This window comes from Castor canadensis, chromosome 13 (genome assembly GCF_047511655.1).
Source record: "Castor canadensis chromosome 13, mCasCan1.hap1v2, whole genome shotgun sequence".
Classification (NCBI taxonomy): domain Eukaryota; kingdom Metazoa; phylum Chordata; class Mammalia; order Rodentia; family Castoridae; genus Castor; species Castor canadensis.
This window is the reverse complement of record NC_133398.1, coordinates 53,538,250-53,562,912: the sequence shown is the minus strand read 5'-3', so window position 1 is coordinate 53,562,912 and position 24,663 is coordinate 53,538,250. Positions and strand designations below refer to the sequence as shown.

Here is a 24,663-nt window from a genome sequence, read left to right as displayed (position 1 = left end):
AATACGAAGTTGAATTTAGTTAAAGAGAAGGAGAAAGGAAAGCATTGAAAGCTTGAATCCCGTTAACTTGAAAAGTTGAGTTCTGGCCTTTCAAAAGCTTCCTTCTAAAACAAAGCTGTATTAGTTTAATCTCTGGCCAATTGTAGATTTAAATTTAACTTCTCACTCTTATTAATCTTTTCAGGAGTGAAAATCATTGTTGCTAATAGTGAAATGATTTAGTATTTTCTCTTATAATGGGTTTTACTTTTGCTTGAATGGTTAAGAGAGGGACCATTGTTACTGTTCTTATTAATGAGTCCCTAGCTGAGCAGACTGGGAGTCACAATGGTTAAGACCAGCACACTGAATTAGCCCAACCTGAATATAATTTCCCTCATACAATTTAGGAACTTATGGTGTTGGGCAAGTTGTTTAATCTCTTTAATCCTCACTGTCATCATCTGTAAAATGGGAATGTTTTCTGACATTTAAGCAGACAAATGAATATAAAGTATAATGCTTGCTATATAGTGAGTACATTGTATATGTCTTAGACATGTTAAATTGCATAACTGTGAAAAGACAAGGAAGTAGTATCAAGACCCCTTACTGCTGACTTCATTTTATACATGAAGTAGCTGAAATAGAGTTGTTGGATGCTTCACCCAGGGTCATCTGGTCCATAAGTTGCAAAACCAAAGCCAAGTTGAAAACCTAAATCTTTACCTTCTTTCCATTAAATCCACTCTGTATAAATATATACAGCTCCTTTGTATTCTATTACTATAAAATTATTATTTTATAGTGATATAAAATATATACTACTACAGCTACAGAAAATATTCCAGCTATATAAAGTGATAATAACTACCATTTATTGAGAATGTATTACCAGTCATTCTAAGTGCTTGCCTATATTATCTAATTTAATCATTTTAGTGACCTATATTATTCCTATTTTTCACAGTTGAGGAAAGATATGCATGGAGAATTTAAGTATTTTGCCAAATTTGTGCATTTGCCAGTGGCAGAGACAGGATTTGAACTCAGGAAGTCTGTCTCTGAAATCAGCCCTCTTAACCAGAACATTGACTACACTGTCATGACTGTCCTAGGTAAAGGATACTTACGTGAATGGCTATCTGTCTTATCTCCACTGGCAAATTTGAAAACATCAAGGGCACACTGCAAACAACGGTACTCAGACAACCACATCTTGCTTGTTGTGACTTAATGGATTTGTTTAAATGACTGCACAGAGAACACCAGTAGCTGTCACTCATAAGGATGGTCATAAGTTTAGGCAACTGAGCTCTGTATTTAGATCCTGCCTCTGGGTTTTTGCTAGCTAGCCAAATCTATGTCCTTCCTTTGGTGAGCTTCAGTTACCTATTTTGTTAAGCGAATGTGAAGAACCATAAGGGATCACCAGGAGGATTTAATAAAGCAGAAATACAATTGCATAGAATGTAAGAGGGCTCCAAAGATGTCTCTGTTAGTAGAAAATGTTTGATGTCCTTTTCTAGTTTTTCAGAATCCTCTACCAGCTTTAGATAATTAAAAAATATTTGTTAAGTCTTATAACATATTTACCCATATTTGTCATGTCTGGATATATTTAAGATAACACTTGTTTATTCCTGGTTCAACCTGCCAGAGGCACAAACCTTAAACATAGGACTATGAACCATTGCCTGCTGTGGCTTAACTTAGATGACAGAACTTCTGTCCCACAAACTCCTTGGGGCATTTGGCTTTCAGAAAGACACTGGACCCAAATTTAGTGAGAAAAAACTTTCTAGCTTTTTTTGAGCTTTGATCTTTGAAGACAGATAGCATGGTGTGGATGTTAGCTTGTGGTAACCTGGGACCCTGCACAGCCAGAAATGGAAAAACACCCCCAAGGAGTTGGAGGAGGGGAGAAGCTTAGAAAAGAGGTTTAACTAGTGTGGCAAATGGCCCGTCACACACTCTCCTCTCTTCGTTTGTTTTGATCCATCCCCACCTGGTCCCCAGGTGTGCAAGAACCACAAAATGCAGTTCATGTCGCTGCTGTGGACCAGACTTGTGCTGGGCTAAGCACCTTGGAACAATGGTTTTATTCTTTCAGGTGCCCAGAGAGAGCTCTGAATATGTAAGGAGCTACTGCTGTTGCTAGGGGTGAAAAAAAAAGTCATATACATTGAGGAATTTTGTCCCAATGAAAAAGTGGAAAGTAGTAAGAATCTCACAGAGAAAATGGCTAGTCCTTCCCTCCGACCCCTCAACCTGCACCCCAAATTTGAAATAAATATGAAGGTAAATTGGCTGCATATAAAGAAGGGAGAGGAGCACAAGAAAACTTTTTTTTTTCTTTGAAAACCCAGGAGTTCAAGTCTTGCAATATAAGACAGTTGCCAGAATGGAAAGCTGGGGTATCCTCCACATATGGATTTGTAGGACTAAAACAAGTTCTGGAGTGTTTGTTTTGGCATTAATTATCTCACACTGGAAACCATCATAACAAAATGATAAATCCTGGAATTTCCACTTTTTTCTCACCTGAGGAGGATATATGTTTTCACTGTAGCCAGACAGAGACCTTACAAGATTAGAGACAGGAGTGAACTGGAAAGAACAGTTTTCCACCTCAGTCTTTTATAGAATTGGCAGGAAATCTTTATTAGTCCCGAGGCAAAATTCAGACTATGATATTTTCAAATTTTTCTATTAGAAGAAAAGGTGGCAAGAACTTCATAGAAGTCTGTCTGAGGAGAACTGGCAAAGTATATTATATAGGTATGTATGTGAAAATAAGTTTCTTATATATGGCTTTCAGCAATGAAGAAAAGTTGTATCTCACATAAATGGGATGGGACTTACTAGCCCACTTATAACTTCGTTGTCTTGGAATAACTAAATTTGCAAGGAGACATGAAATAATACGTGGCTTGCCTAAACACAGATTTTCAGGTTTGAAACAAATGCCTGCCCTGCATCTAGATTAATAAGATGAAGCAAGACACTACATCATTTGGCAGGGGAAGATTTAAAGCAGGTCAATTTCCTTAGGAGGAGAGAAAAATAACTTTTAAGATGAAAGACAAAAAAAAAATCTGTGTGTGGTCCAAACCTCATTTTTTTTTTTCAAAAAAATTTGCCAAAGGTGTTTAAGCTGCATGGTGATGGTTTTCTCAATGTTTTTAATGATTCGCTTGCGAGGTGTGATTAATCATATGTGTGACCAGATGAGGAATGCATAAATAAGAAGCATTTTTAACCACTGGTGTTTAATTCTGAGCGTATTGGGCAATGTGAAGAGGGAAGTTTTATTCAACAACATGGGTTCCCAAGGAGGCGTGAGAGGATGCTGGCAGATAATAGCATATTGTTCTTCAAAACTAAAAACGCTTAGTATGGTTAGACCAATAGGTTTAGACTGAACATTTTTGGCTAACAGAAGCCAGACCTCCCAGGAAGCTTAAACTTGACCTTCCCCTTTGTCTGCTGTTTTTGAATTCTAGACTTGCAGTGGAATAAGAACCCCTGAACTGGTAGCTCAGCTAAATCTTCTAGCTAGAAATATTTGCTATATTGATTGCTCTGAAAAACACATGTGCAGGTCTTTCTGAAATCATATTCTTTGAGGCAATATGTGGTTTCTGGTAACCACAAAATCAGAAAGATCTTTTAAAGAAGTAAGTTTTGTTGTTGTTTTTGGAGGTAATGAGGTTTGACTTAGAGCCTCACCCTTGCTAGGCAGGCACTACACCACTTGAGTCAGGGGCCCAGCCCTTTTTGCCTTTGTTACTTTTTGCAATGGGGTCCTATGTTTTATGCCTTGTCTGGCCTGGACCATGATCAGTCCTCCTACTTATGCTTTGCATGTTGCTGACAGGGCATGCATCACCATATCACCACACCCAGGTTTTTTTTTTGGTTGGGATGGTATCTCCCAAACATTTTGCCCTAGCTGGCCTTGAACCATGATCCTCCCAATCTCTACTTCCCAAGAAGCTAAGATTACAGGTGTGAGCCATCATACCTAAAGAGATAAATTTACATAAATATTTTTTAATGATTTACTTGTTAGTAAAATGCAACCTCTGTTATACATCTTCTTTGTTAGGAATCCTCTTATAGATATTCTAACATACATAATCAGATGTGTACTTTTGGTAGGCCCTCACTAAGCCTACTATAGACCCTTTCTAGTGTTAGGAATAAACCAAGACAGCTAGAAATTCCTTACACGGTAGAGACATAGACTCTTGAGTACTAATAGGATATGTGCACAGGCACTCCTGGAAAAGTAAGTCTCCTTTTTCTAGTAAGTGGGGTACTCCCTCCACATGGTTATCCATGATCTCAGAATACCAGGTATGCCTGCACAGGGAAACAAGGAAAGCACTACTGAATCCAGTTCATTTATATTCTTATTTCTTATTCTTTGCAGTGTTTCTTTATCACTGTGGCAAAAAGAATAGCAGCAGTGGTAAAATGACTAATACTTATATAGCAGCTACTTTGCACCACACTTATTCCAAGTATTTGCTTTCATTTAAAGCAAAGTAAAAATCAACCTCAACCTAGACTTGTGTTCTTTGTTTTCAGTGATCAAAACTGAAGTAAACTTTGAGCTTACTATGAAGAATGTACTCCCAAAGAAAGTGGATCAATAAATACATATTTTTAGATAAGTACATGGACATCTATAATTTTTTATTGGAGATAAGGGGATTTTTCCCCATTTAATCTCCCAAAGTATAAGCTAGGATAAATATGGATAAGTGTGTTCTTGGTTATAAAGTTTCACTTAATCTGACTTGAATTCAATATTTCATGGGTGAAATTTAGCCAGTAAGGATGCCCATTAAATTACTGTATTGTTCCACCAGGGGGCAATGGAAAGTCATAGTCATATTCTCTATCTTAACAGGTTATAAGGTAACAGTGGTTGCCATCTTTACATGGGTGGATAGGCAGTTGTATAAAATTCAATCTCCTTTCCCACCTAAATTAGAATAGCCTTATTATCTCTTCCAATTATAAAGCTGATACATGAAAACTGTAAAAACTTAGAAAATGCAATCAAATATAAAGAAAAATTAAAGATCATAAGCTAGCCACACAGAAATAGAAATCTCTCAACTTTTTAGTGTGTAGTAAATATACCAGACTTTTTTTTACCAGATGTATAGACCTATAGATACTACAATACGATCATATTTTACATATTTGTACAGTATGTATATCATATCCATCTGTCTCATATAAGCACACATGTAGATGACCTTTTAAAATAGTTGTATAATGTTCCCTTGTATTGATGTACCATAATTATCTAATCGTCTATACTTTCAGATATTTGAAAGGTTTTAATAATAGCAATAAGTACTACTATAAATATCGTAGTTTCCCTTTATATATGGCTTTGCATCTGTGGTTTTGGTATCTGCAGTCAGTGGTATGATGGGTTATGAATGGGTAATTAGGAAAAGAGACACAGCCCCTTGATATTGCCCACTCTCCTTCCTGTTGGCTTCCAGAGAACGCTCACAAAACCAGAGTGGCAGTGGCTTAGAGGCTGGGTGTGAGACCCTTACTGAGGAGTTCCTGAATCGTGCTCTTTCACCTCTTTGGGATTGCATCTGTTTTGTAAAGATGGTATCACATATTGAAAACTTCTAGAAGCACTTTTTTAATGATGGAAAGATGTAATATAAAGTATGGTATCTTAAATTTTTATTAAAAATATAAAGAAGACTTATCAAATGACTTAGCATGTCCCCATATGTATATTTTAGGCTCACTAGCAGAAAGTTAAACTGACTCTGCTGGGCAGCAGTGGTTCGTGCCTGTAATCCTAGCTACTCAGGAGGTAGAGATCCGGAAGATTACAGTTTGAAGCCGGCCCAGGCAAATAATTTGTGAAACCCTACTCAAAAAACCCTTTGCAAAAATGGGGCTGATGGAGTGGCTCAAGGTGAAGGCCCTGAGTTCAAGCCCCAGTACTGAGAAAAAAAAATTTTTAACTGACTCAAAAATCAAAGGTAGTATTTTTATCTATCTCAGTTGTCATTCCATAGCAAGGAGTGCTTGAGCCACACCTCCAGTCCATTTTTCTCTCATTATTTTGGAGATAAGTTCTCCTGAACTATTTTCCCAGGTTGGCCTCAAACAGTGATCCTCCCAATGTTAGCCTCCCAATTAGCTAGGATTACAGGCATGAGCCACTGGTGTCTGGCCAAGAAGGAGTCTTAAAATTGTGTAATGCCTTTTCAAATACAAGTAAGACTATGGAATATTCTAAAGCTACTTAATGTATTTTTGTAGTTATTAAAGGATGCTGATAAGAAATACCAGTTCCAAAACTCCAGTTTGTGAATATTCTTCAAAAGGAGTGCATGTTCCTGAGCTTACTTGATAAATTTTAAGTTTCTACTCTCAGCATACCTTGTAGCACCACACTTTGAAAAGGTTGTTTGGATCAGACTTAGGTTTTTTTTTTTCCTTTTCCTAAATATACCAAGTAATGATTCTTATTTTAAACTGATAAGAACAGATACTACACTTGATCTTAGCCAAAAGGCCGAGAAGCAATGATGATTCTTATTTTAAAATGTTATTATCTTTATCCTAAAATATATTATGTACCTACTCAATACATACTTCTAGAAAGTTCTAAAGTCAATAACTGAAATTGACACATATCAAGGAAAAGAGTCCAGGGTCAGAGAGACAAGGTAACATAAATGAAGAACTTAATACAAGCTCCTAACGAACCTCACAAAGAAAGAATGATCTGTGACCCATTAATTCATATTCTATAAAACATAAAGATTTTCATGTACTACACACATTGCAGACATCTGTGCTGAGTTTACTTTGAGTTTAAAAACTCCACCACCCCTAGTATAATTTTCCTTGGTTGGTTCCTGCAACAATTTCCCATAATGTTTATGTGGAGCTTTTGAATGCATAGTCAGCAACACTATCAAAGCTGAGAGGTCTTCAATTTGTCATTGCCCCCATCTCTCAAGCCTACACACATGGCAGCCGTACTGGAACATTGCTCTCTGAATTTGCAAAAGTTATTGGGTGTCTGAAATGTGTAAGAGAATGATTTTTTAAAGAAAGGGCCTGAGAGTATATGTCATAGCCAGAACCCTCTTTTGAAGGCTCTTGATTAAAAATATAAGTAGGAACTCTATGAGCAAATTATATTATTTCTATTAAATCAAAACAATTCTGTTGAAAAAAATTAAAGTTTTGATTAAGAGTCTTAATTAAAAAATGGCATTGGGATCAACAATTGGTAATCCCTTTGATAGAAGCATTTATTAACAGATTCCATTTTACTTCAGCAGAAAATTAAAAAGCAACGAAGATTGAGCTCCCCTGCCCCATGGATACCCAGAGGGCAAGGAGTTCTAGATCAGGGCTATTCTAACATAAGAATACCAAATGCATCCTAGGCTTTTATAGGGGAACTATAGCTAACCAGAGATTAGCTGTAAACATTCCTGTGACATTGCTATGTTTTTTTTTTTTTTTTACTATTTCAAATTTCCATATGGATCAAATTCAGAATCTGAATCCAGTTTTCTTCATCTGAATTTTATCCTTTAGTTATGTATTTGTTCTTAAATTTAGTCAAATATAATGCCAAAATTTTAACATCTGAGTATTGTCAGCTCCAAGGTAGAATATGTATTTCATTTGTTTTTCCATAACCTAGAATAGGAAAACATGAAAATGAGACGTTTCAATTATAATCTTGTAACCTACATCTTCAAATTTATTGTTCCAGTAGAAGTATGGTTCTATCATTTCAGACCCCGAGCCTTCCCTACTCTCCCCCCCGCTCTCTGTACACACTGCCCTCATGGATTAGACGTCAAGGAATAAATTTTACCTCCTGTTGCCCACTCTAAAGCTCCTTCTCACCCTCTTTTCCAAGGAGGCTATTTTGAATGTGAGTGAGAATAATAGTCTTTGATCTAAATTGACCTAAATAGTTCAAATCCTGGCTCTGCCGCTTGCTAGACACATGAACTGGGTACCAAGACTTTTGTAGTTTAATGTTCACCTCTAGGTCTCTGATCCTTCATGAGTGGATCTTGGTGAGGATACCAGTATACATTAGGGTTTAGTGAGAACTAAATGAGAAATATGTTAGTTACATTACAGTGCTTGACGTGAGGAAGAGTGTAATATATATTTCCCATATACTGAAGAACAGAGTATGGAGGAAATGATAGTTGGATTCAATTATTTTTCTGGGTTTTGTTCTTTCGGTGTGAAAATTACAACTATTAAGAACTTTCTTGCAAGTTTCATAGAAATAAAAGTCACGTAAGACTCACTATTTTAAAGTGTAAAATTCAGTGATTTTGGTATATTCACAATGCTGTGCAACCATAACCACTAACTGGAATGTTTCCATCATTCCAAAGAGAAACTTAAACACATCACTCCCAATTTCTCCCCTCCCTCTAGTCCTTAAAAATGTCTCCTTGCCTGTTCTGGACATTTCATGTAAATGTAACCATGCAACATATGCCGTTTTTTGTTTGTTTTTTGAACTTAACATAGTGTTTTCAAGGTTCATTCATGTTATAGTATATGTCAGTACCACAATCTTTTTTATGCTTAAATAATATTCCTTTTATATCATCATTTGAAGGACATTTGGGTTGTTTTCGTGTCTTGGCTTTTATGATTAATGCTACCATGAACATTCATGTGTAAGCTTTTTTGTGAACATATGTTTTCACTTAGGATTATTAAGAATTTGTTTCCCAATATCACTTGCTGACTAGTAGGGATTATTTATTATATACTACTAATAATTTATTATATACTACTAATACTACTAATAAACTACTATTATTACTAGTAGTTTTCTGAAACAGACATTCACATTCATGGGGGCATATGAAATTTCCGTTAACTTCGTACAGTTTGAACCCCTTTCCCCCGACCTCTTTCAGGGATATGCTACAAGCAGATATATTGCCATGCTCTTAGCCAGGACTGAGGTAAACATCAGTTCAATCATGAATTTATTTTTATAACAATTATGTAACATACATGAAAGCACAGACATAGGCACACCCAGAAGTGATTTTCTAGGACAAAGTAAAAGCTGATCCTAGGCCAATTTGTTTAGGAAGCTGGGATGTGAAGATTATTTCCTTCCCTCCACCTGGATCCTTTTTTGGATCTCTTCAGCCCCTATCTTTTCCATTACTCTACACCCAGAATCTGATGCTATCTTAAGAATGCTAGGCATCCATCATTTTTAAGGAAAAGTTACACAATTAAATAATTTATCAGGGGCTGGTGGTTTAACAATGTGCTTTGCTTCCCAGAAATTATTTCACAGTAGAGCAAGACAAAGAGTGAGGATAATGCTTGACACAAAGGATGGTTACTAATTGTGGCTTTTATTAGCCAGGGAGGTATGTGGGTGGGATCATGGCCAGTGTTCATAGCTTCTCCTAAGAGAGCTGACTGCTCTTTTGCTTTCATGAGCACCACAATTGTGTTTTCAGGTCTTCATTCATTTTAATCGTGAAAGTTGTATGTTAAACATGATTCATACTATTTAAAACCTTTCTAAGGGTGTTCTTCCTTAATGCGTGGGCATTATAAAAAAAAAAAAGTCTTTTCCCAGGAGAGTTAATGCTCTTCCACACCCTACCTGAATTCAATTGGTACACCTGAATTCAAGTCTTAAGTAACTGAAGTTTTTCTACCTCTTTCAGCCTCAGTTTCTTTGACACTAAAGGAATAATAATAATAGTAAAAACAATCCTCCAGAATTATTATGAGGATTGGAGATTACATAATCTAGCAAGGTTTTTAGCCCTTGATTCATGCTTAGTATATAGTATTTTGTATTACTGCTGGTGTTACAGTGAGGGTAAGCTAGATATGGTTTTCTAAGATCCTACCTTTGGAAGGATACCATGGAAGGCTGATGTGTGCAGTGTAGCTATCCTAGGATACAATCTATATCCAGGATCTCCAAACAGCTGCCCCTGTCTGCTTATTCCACTCAGTGGCTTTAACTCCAGACTGAGTTGAATTGAAGTGAAAATACAGTTGAAGCAATAATAACTTGAAGACTAATGATCAAGAAGGTATTCAGAAACATGTTGAAGGACTTCGAAACTAATTTCAAGAGCCCTGGTGTGGGTTTTGTGCACTAGGTTGTAAGAAGTTAGAAGAGCCAGAAGAAATTCCACTTCTGATTCTGACCTTTGCTAGGTGTATGATTCTGAGCAAGATTTTTAAAACTCTGAGTTTCTGCTTTTCTTCTGGTTGGCAAAAGCAGCTGCTTCATGTTTTGGGGTACCCCATATTAGTGATGGCCAAGGAGGGCAACTATAATTTTGTGGAAAGACTTATTTTCTTTACTAGAAGGAAAGGCATTACTGGTTCATTTGGACTATGGGAACAAGGATTCTACACAACTTACATTGTGGTACAGACAGCAAAGAACTATCTGGTACAAAATGCCAGTAGCATGCTGCAGTTCATGGATGTGTTCTGAAAAAGTAAAGCCATCAATCTGACACATGTATTTGAGTGGCAAGAGAGGGGTCTCTCTGTGTTCATTGACTATAAGATTCGAGCCTTTTGCTTTTACATTATCCCATAGGAAAATGGACAAAAACAACTATTTGTAAATTTCTCATATTCTGTTTTTCGTGACACCAAATAAATAAATAAATAAATAAATAAAATTTAATATGTGGAAATCTCAGGAGTTAACAATTGGTAAGAATCAGTACTCAAGAAAATGAGTAAGTGGAATCATGGGATGAAGATCGTGCTTCGAACCTATGGAATTGCTGGAGTTTTATAAAATACAAGATGGCACAGTTTCCTGAGTGTGGGTGCCTACACAAGTCAGACTGTCGATAAGCTTACATCTTACAATGCTGTATGAACAGCATGAGAAGAAACGTAACCATCTGCAAAGTATCTAAGGTTCTTTTCAATAGGTATATTTTTTCTATTATAAAGAGTATTAAAGTCACATTATACAAAATTTGGAAAATAAGAGAAAAGAACACAGAGATCACATATAATCATCCATTCCCAAAATAACCACTATTAAAATGTTGGTGTATTTCCTTTTAGTGAGTTTCCCTTGATATATTCTCAGTTTTCAACAAGAGTTATTTTTTCTCCCCACTGGACATTATATCAAGTATTTATATGATTCTTCTTGAAATTGGAAGTTGTTTTTTGATAAATGTCTGTGGCTACAGGCTTTGTTAGGGGAGGAGTGATTGTAGGCACTCCCATTTAAATGACTTTGAACTTAATGATGTGTTGTTCCTTAAAGCAAGGAATAAGGGAAATTTAATTTTTTAGCATCTAAAGTTGTTTGTGTTATACTCCCAAATCACCTTCTTTTTTCTAACTTTTAATCCCCTACAGTATTTCAAGGAGCATAACTATGAGAAGCAACATCAAGCTGATTTAGTTTTCATGCAGAGAAAGATTCTGGTGCTGGATTCAGAAATTTTTGTGAGCAAATAAAAGCTCCAGAGACTTTGTAGCTTAGTGAATAAAGGATTGGCTTCCAACCAAACCCAACTAAATGAATTTGGTGGTCTCAGCTGAGTTTCCAGCAAGTTTTAGCCTGCATTACAAATTCATCATGCACAATTATGTGCAATTTGGCACAATTTCCAATCCCTGCTTAGGAGAGGCCCTCTGTATGGGGTTGAAAGGAAGCACAAAAGACTTCTTGTGCCTGGAGGGAGTGGTTCTGTCAGGTGAAGGTTGTGTTACAGATGGAAAGGGATGAGATCAAAGTATTTTCAAGTACAAAGTATCTAGGGCTACATGGGCACTAGACATTGACTGTGTTTAGTATTTGAAATTCTTTATATTAATAATATTCATTAATTCCAACCCCAACAGACTCAAAGATTCTCTCCTAGCCATAATTAGTACAGATGAGTTAAGATGCATGAAAATGTTTTACTCACTTAACTCTGGAACATAGAGAAGGATGCAAAATTAGTTTAGAAGTAGGGGTGGAGAACAAATCCTCAGATCTGATGAGGTTCCTAATATGTTGGAACAAATGCATTACAAATCTCCAGAAATCTCAAATATGTCTAGTATTGCAGTAATGCAACATAATTGTTAGACGGAATATAGGCCAACTCAGGAAATGAAAATGATAACAATTAACTTTTTTCTTTCTGTAGTCCACTCCTCTTACATTTCATATTTTCAACTTGGATTTCTTCTAATTATTTGGAAGAAATTATGCTGAGCTGCAAAATGTTCTCTTCTTTGTGTTCTGGTTCTTAAGGAGTTGGCATTTTGCTGGCAACTCAGGGCGAATAAAACGAAGTGATTAGATTCCTAGACATACCATCACAACTCATAATGAGTGCTAAAGGCCATCTAATGTCATTCATAGCTATGTCTGGAGAGCAAGGTAAAGCCAGCCTGGTTATAGTGCCAGTTGATAAGCCATTATTTTCTTCCCCAAGTTAGTACTCTACCAGGGCTAAGTTAACCAAAACACTAAAACTAGAGTTCATGGGCAATAAGTCATAGCCCCTGGTTTTTGATTACCAATAATTGAAATTTTAATAATGAAACTAACAAACTGATGTTTTTGCATTATCAATAGTTGAAATTTAAATTACAAACCAAACTAACTGCTGGTTATTGTAATAAAGCAAAGAAATCCAGCCAACTAACCAAAGGAAAATAACCCAAATAAGCACAATGTTGACATTTCAATTCTTATTCCAAGAAAGTCTGTGATGGACCTTAAACAAATTGTCTTTGTAAATTAAGACCAAAAGGACCAGGCTGTTCATGGGGACATCAAGTGATAATGGAACTTCCTGTCTTCTCCCTCATACTTAAAAGTGGTATTGGAGGCAAAACAAATGATGATGAGACTAAAAGTGTCCTAGGGTGATTGGCTGAATGAGAGCTCTACCCATCTCCTTCCTCAGGAAAGTTAGTTCTTTTTTGTCTAGATGAAGTGTTGACTGAGGGACTCCACCACTCCCACCAACTCATACATCAGGCATCCTGCCACACATTGTTGGTGATAGCTGTTATTCTTCTGATGTCTCTCCTAAGTAAACAACCATAAACTCAGTTGTGTAGGCAATCCAGTTTCTTATTTGCCTACTATAAGCTGATCAACACACACAGGATTTAATTAATTCTTTGGGAGGCAGCATGGAAAGAATTTAGGCTTAGAAGTCAGATTAATGCTCAGTTTTACTTTGGTCCTTCTATGCTGTAAGTTAAATTACTTAACATTTTGTGGTTTAGTCTATTCATTCTTAAAACAAGAATAGATAGTTTCTCACATTTTTAGTAAGGAATGCTTATGAGTCATGTAAAAGGACATGGCACACAACTGTGGGTATATATTAAATTCTTGCTGTAGTACTTTTGGCAAATTTGTGATATAGGTAGGGTATCATGCAGCAAAGTCCTTCTGATTAATGCTTAAGGAAGGAGGAAATCAGAGCTGACAACTCCTTGCTAATATATTATACCCGCCCCCCCCCAAGTAGCTGCTTTAGTTCAAGAACATATGAGAGAGGGAAATGAGAAAAGGAATATGGAAAGTAAGAGCAAGAGCGAAGAGGCAGTTGCTAGAAACCATAGATAGAGGAAAAGCAGAATTAACACCACTTGAAATAGAAAGAGGATCACAGTTTCCAACAACATGGTCTAACTATCCTAGACAGAGAGAACAGACTAAAATATTAGGATCTCATTTTTAATGCATTTCTAAGCTGGGATTTAAAGTCTTACAGGCCAGAAATGAAGAGAAAGTACGGACCCAGCAGGATAGTGTGGGTTACAGTCATTTGCCAAGTTCTGATACCCATGTGCTAACTGGAGCCAGACACAAAGCTTGAGTCAGAGAAGAGCATGAAGTCGGAAGGGAGACTCTTTCAGAAAACTGGGGACCCACCAACCCAAATAGCAGTACTCTTAGAGGGGAAAAGCACCTGGCAGAGAAACCTCTTACTCTTTCTTATCTTTATCTTTACTCTGAAAAGAATAGTTCTCTGTAAGATACCTACTCACAAACACAGACATGGAGCCCCAAATAAAACTTAGGTGACAAGTTAGCCTGAACTGGCTCCGTGTTGCTAGTGCCCCAGGGGTTGAAGAAACCTCTCTTTTCTCTCAAGTAATATAATTTGATCTCTGATCTTAATTATCAGAAAAATGCATGGGACATGAGTCACAATCAAAGCTCATTAAATCTGTGTAAACCTTCATAAAATATAATCAAAGAACAACAACCTATATAAATAGATGTTCAAAATACTGGAGTTATCAGATACAGCAAAGTATACCAACGTTCTGTAACCCAAACGTGTACTCTAGCTAGGCTCTGACTTATATTCTTCTAGATATGTACAAAACTATTCATAGCAGCAATTTTCTTCATAGGGATGCATTCATATGTAGTAAAACTATAAAAAACAAAGTATTGATTGACAAAAAATTATAGTAGATATCACACAGTACAGGGGAAATAATGTTGGAAGAGACTATGAGACTGAATAAATGTATATAGTCATTTACTGTAAACACTTTATTAAAACTTTATTCACACAGTCTATATGTTGTCCAGGTGTGTGTTAATTTCACAACATTAAAAAATGTAAATAGGAGTTAAGAAGAGGCAAAAGGAGCAAGAGTGATTCTTCAGCCTAAGTTAGAGGGAAGAGTTTGGGAGTCTTAAAGTAGAAAAGGAAAATGTGTTTGAGAGAAAGAAAATGGGGGAAGATGATGTAGATTGCTGTATATTTTAAAGATAATAGCCTTTTTATGTTTTCTTGATAGTAATAATGATGTAACCTACTTCTTATTTTTGGATATGAGTGAAGTTTCTCTGAATGTAACCAAGCAGAAAAGAAGGGACTTTAAATTTATGTGGATTACGCAGCCTTTCTTTTTTGCTTCTGTTTGAATTTGCATAAATTTTTCAGTACGGAAAAAGCAGAGCCTTCTTCAACCTGTTTACATACATGTGGTGGAAGTCATCACCATGCTTCCTGATTTCCTCCTGTACCTTTTCCTTACCTGTATCTGTTCCCTTACCTCATTCTCCCATGTACAATAATGTTCATTTATATGTATTTCTAAGTCTCCTCATGTACGATTTCCTCATTTCTGAAGTACACAGGTTTTTATGTTATAACTCTTCAGAAAGTAGCATTTCATAATCAGCATGTATATTAACTGTGGTGTAGAATATTCTTCCCCTAAACAACAGAAAAACTTATTACAAAATGGATGAAGTCTCTTTAGTTGCCAGCCATTTAGAGTGGAAAACAATATGAAAATAACTCTTACTTTCATTTGTCTCATTAATACATAGGAAAATATATTTCCTCTTCTTTTGATTCACTAAGTTCTCAAATAGTAACACATTTTCAAAGAAGAGTCCTTGCTTTCTTATGTTTTCCTCTTTAACTCTCTGTTCAATCAACAGTCCTTAGAAAAATCTCCATTTCTTTCAATGCCAAAGTATTCTGCTCATTTAAAAGTTTCTATCCATGTCCAAACTCTCAAACGTATGTGATAGCAAAAAATAATGAGATAAACCACATGTAAATATAAGGTTTGATTTGAAACAGGTATAAAATGATAGTCCCCAGAAATACAAAAAGTTCAAGATTTTCCGCTTAAGATAGACTGTAAAAATGTAGTTATTGGAATTAAAGTGTTTTGGAAAAGTGACTCTTTCAGATAACAGCAGATGAGATTTTTCAGAGACACTGAGTGATCTAATGGGATGAACTGAAGCTGTATGAGAAATCTTGCCTGGGTCCAAGCCCTTGGGTTGCCATTTACCAGCCACAAAACTTGGAAGACCAAAATCTGTTTCTTAATCTTGAATAACATTTAAAAACATTAATAATATAAATAATTTAGTGAACAGCTACATGGTACCTTTCCCTGTTGCACTAATTACTTTACTTAGTAACCCCAAGTCCTCAAGTTTACCCTGTGAGCTAGGTATCGTTAATAACTACATTTCAAACAGAAGTGGGAACTAAGGCACAAAGAGAATAAATGTGTCATAGCCAGGTTTTCAATCCATGTAATGGATGGTTAGGTATGTGTGTGGCAGATATGAAAGGGCGTCTTCTATATACGAAGATGAGGAAATCTTTATGTGCACCACATGCATTCTTGCCTCATGATAAGAAAACTCAGTTAATGTTTTGTGGACACCAGATGCCTGTCACCTTGAATATGAGTTTCTACTCACTGCTTTTCCACAAGGATACTCTGCTCCCAGGCTAACTACTGTGGTACAAGAGTGTCCTTGCAGACACACCTGCAGGCCATGACCAGGAGGAAAGGCAGAGGAATTCACACTTGTTGCATAAGTACAACCTGTCTGGCATGTGTCCACTTTTCTGCATGTTTGGTTTAGACTGATTTTCTTTCAACATTTTATAGGAGGAAATTGAGGCTCAGAGAGGTTAAGAATTTGCCCCGTGTTCCACAACTCAGGTAGCAGGAGCAGAAGTAAAGGGCAGAATCATCTTCCTCCAAAGTCTGCATTTTTTTATTCTCATAATCTGCCTTCTTTTCAAAAAGTTAGATTTTTTTTTTTGCAGTACTGGGGCTTGAACTCAGGGCTTGCACCTTGAGCCTCTCCACCAGCCCTTTTTTGTGAAGGATTTTTTCAAGATAGGATCTTGAGATCTATTTGCCCGGGCTGGTATTGAACCATGATCCTCCTGATCTCTGCCTCCTGAGTAGCTAGGATTACAGGCGTGAGCCACCAGCTCCCAGCTAGATTTTTAATTGACAAATCATAATTGTATCATATTCTGCCTTCTGTGATGAGGTCAGGCACACAATTGCAGATGATGACTGCATTTGCTTCTGTTGAAATCAGTGTGTGATCTTCTCAGTAACATTCATTTGGTGCAGATATAATAAAATTGGAGATGTCAAGTTGTTACCAATAAGACCTTGTATCCTACTATTTGGTCCAGAATTTTATAAGGAAAACACAAAACAGAATATTTCACTGATGGTTCAAACTGGTGTATGTTCTTTAAATTTTTCCTTTTAACTAACTTTGTTTACACACAAAACAAGAATTCCATCTTCAGTGGTACAATATGTCTAAATATTATAATGAGAAGAACTGAAACTAAACAATACTGCAGTAATATAGAAGCTGATCAGATGACTGTAGTTTATATAGAAACTGGATTTGCTAAACTTAGCTTTTTGTTTTTTGGTTTTTGTTTTTGTTTTTGGTTTTTTTTGGTGGTACTAGGCCTTTGAACTCAGGACCTTGCACTTGTTAGGCAAATATTCTGCCACTTGAGCCACACATCTAGCCCTTTTTGCTTTTTAAGGTTATTTTTAGGCAGGGTCTTAAGCTTTTGCCGGGACAGGCGTGGACCATGATCCTCCTACTGACTGCCTCCCATGTAGCTGGAATTACAGATGCATACCACCATGTTTAGCTTCTTCGTAAAAGATGGGGTCTCACTAACATTTTTCCCAGGCTGACCTTGAACCACAGTCCTGATGATCACCATCCCAGAGTAGCTGGAATTATAGATATGAGCTAGCACTCTATTCACTAGATACAGCTTAGGGCCTTATCAGATTGCCTTGGTTGAACTCTCAACTACCACTTACTACTTGTAAGACTTCAAGAAAGTTAATTACAAAGCCTTAGTTTTCTTGTGTGTAAAATGGATAGAATTAATTGCGTCTATGTCATAAACTTGTTATAAATGGCATAACCCATACAAGGCATTCAGCAGAGTGCTGCCTGCATGCTAAGGGCTCAACAGACAATATTTGCTCTATTTCTATTGATAAAGTTAGTAACAGCAATTTCAATAGCCTTCACTTTACTTATTATTACTATATACCCAAGCAATATTGTCTCTTTGTGGTTGCATGTGTGCATGTATTTCATCATAAATAATATATGTTGTAGAGCACCTGCATTTAAGAGAGATGTGGCTCTTCCACACTTGACTCAGCAAGGCTAGTAATGAGCCAGGAAATTTTTCTAACCAGTTGGATATAGCTGAAGGCAATGTATACTGTGTTTGCTTCGGTTAATACAGAGAAAACGAGGTACATTAATCTCAAGTGATAATCTCATTATAAAATTAGCATGTGAGTTAAAGAAAATATTTACATGTAAATATTCTAGGTAGAGCCAGTTTTAATAGATCTTGCTTTGATTGTTACAAGATGCTACCTTGAAAGCAATTATGTAGGCAAAAGCTTTTTATGGGAATTCCCAGCAGTCTTCATGTCCAATTCTGTTTTTGTTTGTTATACTTGAATAACATATCTAAATTTGGGGAATTAATTCTTGCTTGAGGTAGCACATGGCTCCAGTAGAATGTGATCTGTGGGTGTGCAGTACTCATACAATGTTATCCGTGTTCTGATGCTTCATATTTTGAGCTGTAGGTATGTATATGCATGATCCATTCTGACCTTGTTTGAAGATCTCAATTTATGTTTGCTTTTTGATATAAAGCTCGGCATAGCTATCATGCATTCCATCATTAGAATAACACTTTATGATTATACACCAAATGTCTGTCTCCTGCAGTTGGTATTTTAATAAGGGTGTAGTGCATCTGAAACTTATATCACATTGCAAACTGCATATATTGCCAAACCTTAAAAACACACCAAGCACAAGAGGGAGGCTTTCTTTTTAATGGAATCTGATATTATCTGAGTTGTTACTCTTAGGTTTACTGGGTATTTTTATTTGCCTTATAAATATATGTTTGCTAAAGCATAATAGTTTTATTATTGTGATAGGTTTATACAATTCTTTGAACATATATTGTTAAACACAAAAGGATAATAAAGTTATATTAAACAAGGTTTTAGAATCATGAAATACATGCCACTATAAGCTTTATCAACTTTTTTATGATGGCCTGCATTTTAGAAAATGTATTTCACAATCACAAATAAGTGTGGGAATTAGGGTGTGAGAAGGCAAAGCTTATTCTAGTTTAAAATATCTCTCTAGAGCCAAATGCAATTTTGATGAAACCCAGAACTTGCAGGGTAGATACGTTATATAAATAAAACAAAGATTCTTCCCCACAAGGGCTCTGGGCTCAGCTCTGATATTATATCGCTGCACATTCATGACACAGTCTCACCATCAGACACCATGATAGGAATGAAGTTCCAGGTAATTCTAATGATATTAGAATTCTATTCATTGCCACAACAGGAATTTTTTAATTTTTACAAGAATATGCTTGGAAAACAAAGGCATTTGGAAGTCAAAAAGAACCCTTCAGCTGCATTTCCCTGTGACTGATTTAAACAGCAAAATAAGATTTGTCTGTCATCCAACACTTAAAAGAAGACAGAAAAAGGTAAAAAAGCCTGGAAACTGACTTAGGAAGGGAAGCTCCCAGGTCTATGTAGGACCAGCAAGAAAGTCACTAAATGTCATCACTAAAATTTGGAAGAAGAGAGAAGAGGCTTAGAGAAGTGTACTAATGAACAACCACATAAGGGTAAGGACCGTGCCCTGACTCAGGTTCTTTTGGAATGATAATATTGCACATGTTAATAGCTCTTCAAAGTTGATAGAGACCTTTAAGGTAAAATGACCACCTTATGAGAAAGACAGGGATTGCTACATTTTTTAGATGAGAGAAAGAGGGGATACAGAATGGCCCACAGTCTTAATAATGGGCTTAAACTGAGGGCTTCAGAATCCTAGTTCAGTGCCCTTTCTGTTACCACACAACCAAATTCCCAATTTTGCAAGTCTCATTTTCCTCTATTTAATGTGTGTGCCCCAACACTGTAAAAACACATCATCACTGACTTCTGTCATCAAGGTCTTTGGGTTTGGCTCTTAATTGAAGGCTTACTCCCATCTATTGTAGATATAATACAGTATGGAAGGGTTGGGTTACATGTGGGGCTCTCTAAAATATATGCTTTCTGTACACATAACCACTTCCTCATTCCAAGTGGAAATATGGGATAAATCATAATAAAACCGTAACCATCACAAAAACAACACTAAAATGCCACAAAGCAGCAAACTATGGAACATCTCACCTACCCACTTTTTCATGGTGCTTGGCCTGGTGCACATGATAAGTAAGACCCTGTCCTGGATATATGATAACTCTGTGATGAGAGTGGGGCTGGTGGTCAGGGAATGCTTTCTCTTCAGGAACTTGCTGTTATAATTTCTAAAATTGCAGGATTAAGTTGGATTATTTCTAGATTTCCTTCCCATCTAACTCTAGGATTCAATTACTTTTACTTGAGCTTCCCAGTCCCCAAAATTTTGGTCATGAACTCCTATGACATTTATTGAGAATTTTTTCTAAGATGATCACTGACCAAAAACCTTGACATTTTTCTGTGCGGTTATGTGAGATTTAGCTTAGCACAAACATGTAAAAAATATAGGATCAATTTATAAAATTATTTAATCTTGTTCCTGAGCCTCTCAACCCTGCTGGATGGATAATGTGGAAGAACTTAACTTGCTTAATAACATCCCAGTCATCTTTAAGTTTATAACAGACCTTTCAGATCTTCTCTCTCTTTTTCCTTCCCAAGATGATATCTGAGTCCTCTGCCTTTAGAGTTAGCAGAGGAGTCAGAAATCTGCAAGCTGTTTCTCAGCCATTGTCCTCCATTATCTACCTTGGCGCTGCCCACATGAACTTTTTTAGAATCAAAAGAGAATGTGAAGATCCAAATTCAGTACCCCTACCAAATCCACCAGCCTAACTATAACCACCAAAGACCTTACTCCAGTGCAAATGCTCCAGGTTAAGGCAAGGGAAATATGAGGCAATCCCATTCTAAAGTCCCAAGTTACAAGCAGGGAAATTTCCCTCTTCTTTGGCTTTTCCTGCAGTCCATAATTTTGTTCCTTAGGAGGTAGGTGAGACCATGATACATGTCTCCTGCCTCTATCCTGAGCTCCCCACCATCTCTAGACTCTGAAGGGAGGACAGCAGCCAACACAGGTTGGGCAGTTTTCATGGACTAGGAGCTGGGCTGGAAGCTTTCTATTTGGGTAGCTTTCTACTCCAGTAGAACTTTTGTCTATGGTTCTCAACCTTAACTATACCTTAGCATCATCCATGCAATTTTAAAAATTATAGATGCCCCGTTCTACTCAAGAAGATTCTGATTTAATTGTATTTGAGTATAGGCTGAGCATCAGGAATTTTTAAAGCTCTTCCTGTGAGTCTAATATGCAACCCAAGGTCAGAACCTCTGCCCTTTGTTTTTACCTTCTTTTATTTATTTATTTTTTGATAGCATTTGTCCTGGTCCTTCCTTAGAGTCATAATGAAAGATGCAGTTCCAAAAGAAAGACACTGGCTTACTAATTAGGGATCCTAATCTGACAGATTTTTAAAATATATTTTTCCTATTCACATATATAATATGATTATCATTCAGAGGAAATCCATTTTGTAAATGCATAACTTGTCTATTTGTATGACCCATAAAATAGGAGCAAGGAGTTCTGGTGTGGTATTGCACAGTAGAGTGACTATTGGTGACAATTATATTCTATCTATCTCAAAAAACTAGAAGGGATTTTCAATGTTCTTACCATGAAGCAATGGCAAATGTTTGAGGAGATAAATAACTTTATTTAAACATATGGACAATTAATGCATATATTGAAATATCACCAACCAAAATGTACTAACTCTACAACATATTTAGTATGACTCTTGCTTTTTCTTCTCCAGAAGTAACATTCTGTAAAATCTTCTCATGTAGTGAATCATGCATACTCTGCTCTTTTCCTTATTTCCCAAAGTGAAATGTTCATAAATAGAATTTTAAGAAGTTTAATATAAATCTTAGAGTTATAAGAATTTGTTCATGCAAAAATATTTATTGATGACATACTATTCTAGGAGAAAAGAGCTAAGTACAAATATCTATAACACAAAATTGAAAGAAAATGGCAGGAGTTGTAAGAAAGTTACTGGTATAAGGGTGGAAGTGAGAGGTGCGAGTGGGTTGGGGATAGAGACTGAAAGCAGCAGATGAGGAATTGGACAAAGTGAATCAACTCAAGAAATTTCAAAGAAGAAGAAAGAGAATTGGAAACAGCTGTTATCTTAAAGCACAGCAAAGTAGACATACTGGAACTAAAGTCTTAATGCTGAAGTTTGTGCAGAGTTAATAAGAGCTTTACCACCGGTTGACCATGTGTATATACCATTGCAAGTGTGCTTATAAATAGTTATTTAAAATAAAATATACACCTTTATTTTATACATGTGGCTAATCAAACACTATCATAGAAATTTCATTTTGATGCAAGAAATTAGCAACCAACTTGTGAAACTAAATCCTCACAATTGTCACATGGAGCCTGATAGACTTTTCTTCAATTTTATAAAATTCAAATATAGACTGAGAAGAAGCATAATATAGTGACCTTGGGCTCTGAGACTGAGTTCTGTGGATTCAAACCCTCATATGGTTTACTAGCTGTATGAGCTTGAAAAAGTTCTTTCACTTCTTTCAGAACTTCTAATCTATAAAATGAAGATAGCAATTATAATTTACCTAGTATGAAAAGTACCTGGCCATAATAGGCAGTCATTAAATGTTAAATTTTATTTCAGTAAGACTTTTCTGATAGTGGAATTGCCATCTTCATCTAGATATTGGAACCTCTATCCAGGTCAGCCTGGGCATAAATGAAAGACCCCATATGAAAAAATTTCTAAAGCAAAAAGAGAAATAAAATTATTAAAGAGTGACATAAAATGTTCAATTATTATTTTGTATTCATTAAATACATTGTGGACATCGGCTTTTTTAAGTACAAATTCATCAGGCAGGAGTTTAGGTTTGGTGAGAGTATTAGATTTCAATTGTGAGTGGTTGTCACGTAGAAATATATTTGGAAAGGCCAAATATATCTCCATCCTTGTGCTTATTAGATGAGGTAGATGAGATGTTTCTCAGCAGCCAGGAAACCCCTTCCAGTGTTTTGGCATTTGGCCTTCAATGAAACCCCTGTGTGATGAGAGGTTTCTGTATTCCTCCACACAAGAGGATAGCTTCTTCCATCCCTTTCTTCCTTTTCTGAGGAAAAGACTGGTAAGAGAAGACAGAAAAGATTGCTTTTGCTGATTTCTATTTGGTGTGTCTACAATATCTCTAAAGCCACTAAAGAAAGGACCTTATTTTATTTCTGCTTTTGACTTAGGAAATAATTCTTTAATCAAATTAAGATTCAAGAGTTGTTATGTGAGTCCTAAAGGAAATGCAGTATGTGAAGCTTGAGTGTCTGGCACATGTGAACACTTAATAAATAGTAGCTATTTTGAGCTATCTTCAGAAGTGTAATGAGACTGAGCAAAGAGAGACCTAACTAAAGAATCATTCATTCAAGAGTTTTGACATTATAGCCAGGAAGGAAATGGAATTGAGGGATTTTTTTTTAAAGTTTTGCTTATCTTTTATGTATTTTTTTTTAAAGATTGGAGATATCAGTATAACTTAGTGGAACCTGCAACTCCCACATTTGACAATTTTCTTGTTTTGTGTTACCTTAAAAGAAGTACATCCAAGTAGGAAAAGTATATCCTTACTGACATTCCTTTTTTTTAATTTTAATTTTTTTATTATTCATATGTGCATACAATGCTTGGGTCATTTCTCCCCCCTGCCCCCACCCCCTCCCTTACCACCCACCCCATCCTCTCTCTCTCCCCCCCACCCCCTCGATACCTGGCAGAAACTATTTTGCCCTTATCTCTAATTTTGTTGAAGAGAGAGTATAAGCAATAATAGGAAGGAACAAGGGTTTTTGCTAGTTGAGATAAGGATAGCTATACAGGGAGTTGACTCACATTAATTTCCTGTGCATGTGTGTTACCTTCTAGGTTAATTCCTCTTGAACTAACCTTTTCTCCAATTCCTGGTCCCCTTCTCCTATTGGCCTCAGTTGCTTTTAAGGTATCTGCCTTAGTATCTCTGCATTAAGGGCAACAAATGCTAGCTAATTTTTCAGGTGTCTTACCTATCCTCACCCCTCCCTTGTGTGCTCTCGCTTTTATCATGTACTCAAAGTCCAATCCCCTTGTTGTGTTTACCCTTGATCTAATGTCCACATATGAGGGAGAACATACGATTTTTGGTCTTTTGGGCCAGGCTAACCTCACTCAGAATGATGTTCTCCAATTCCATCCATTTACCAGCGAATGATAACATTTCGTTCTTCTTCATGGCTGCATAAAATTCCATTGTGTATAGATACCACATTTTCTTGATCCATTCGTCAGTAGTTGGGCATCTTGGCTGTTTCCACTGACATTTCTTATGTGATACCAAAGTAGATTCAAATTATTCCCCAGGCCGTACCTGTTCCTTGCACCCCATCTTCTTTAGAGCAGTCCCTTCATCCTCCCTTACCTCCCTACTTATGGCATTTTCTCCTTCTTCCCTCTCTCCTAACTCACAATACCCCCACCCTAGTTCTTTATTATGTACATTAATTTCAACATCTTTAGGTTTTATTTTAACTGATAGTCATATAAAAACTTATGAAGGCACAATATGATGCTCTGATCACATATATACCTTGTGTAATGATCAAATCAGTGTAATTAA

The 24,663-nt window shown here is 36.4% G+C and overlaps 1 protein-coding gene and 1 pseudogene across 4 annotated transcripts in view; one reads left to right on the top strand and one right to left on the bottom strand.

The window, feature by feature from the left end:
- Positions 1-24,663, top strand: part of Adamtsl1 (ADAMTS like 1) — a 946,298-nt gene that overhangs the window by 457,196 nt on the left and 464,439 nt on the right. The window lies entirely within an intron of this gene.
- Positions 6,437-6,565, bottom strand: LOC141415866 (U2 spliceosomal RNA; annotated as a pseudogene).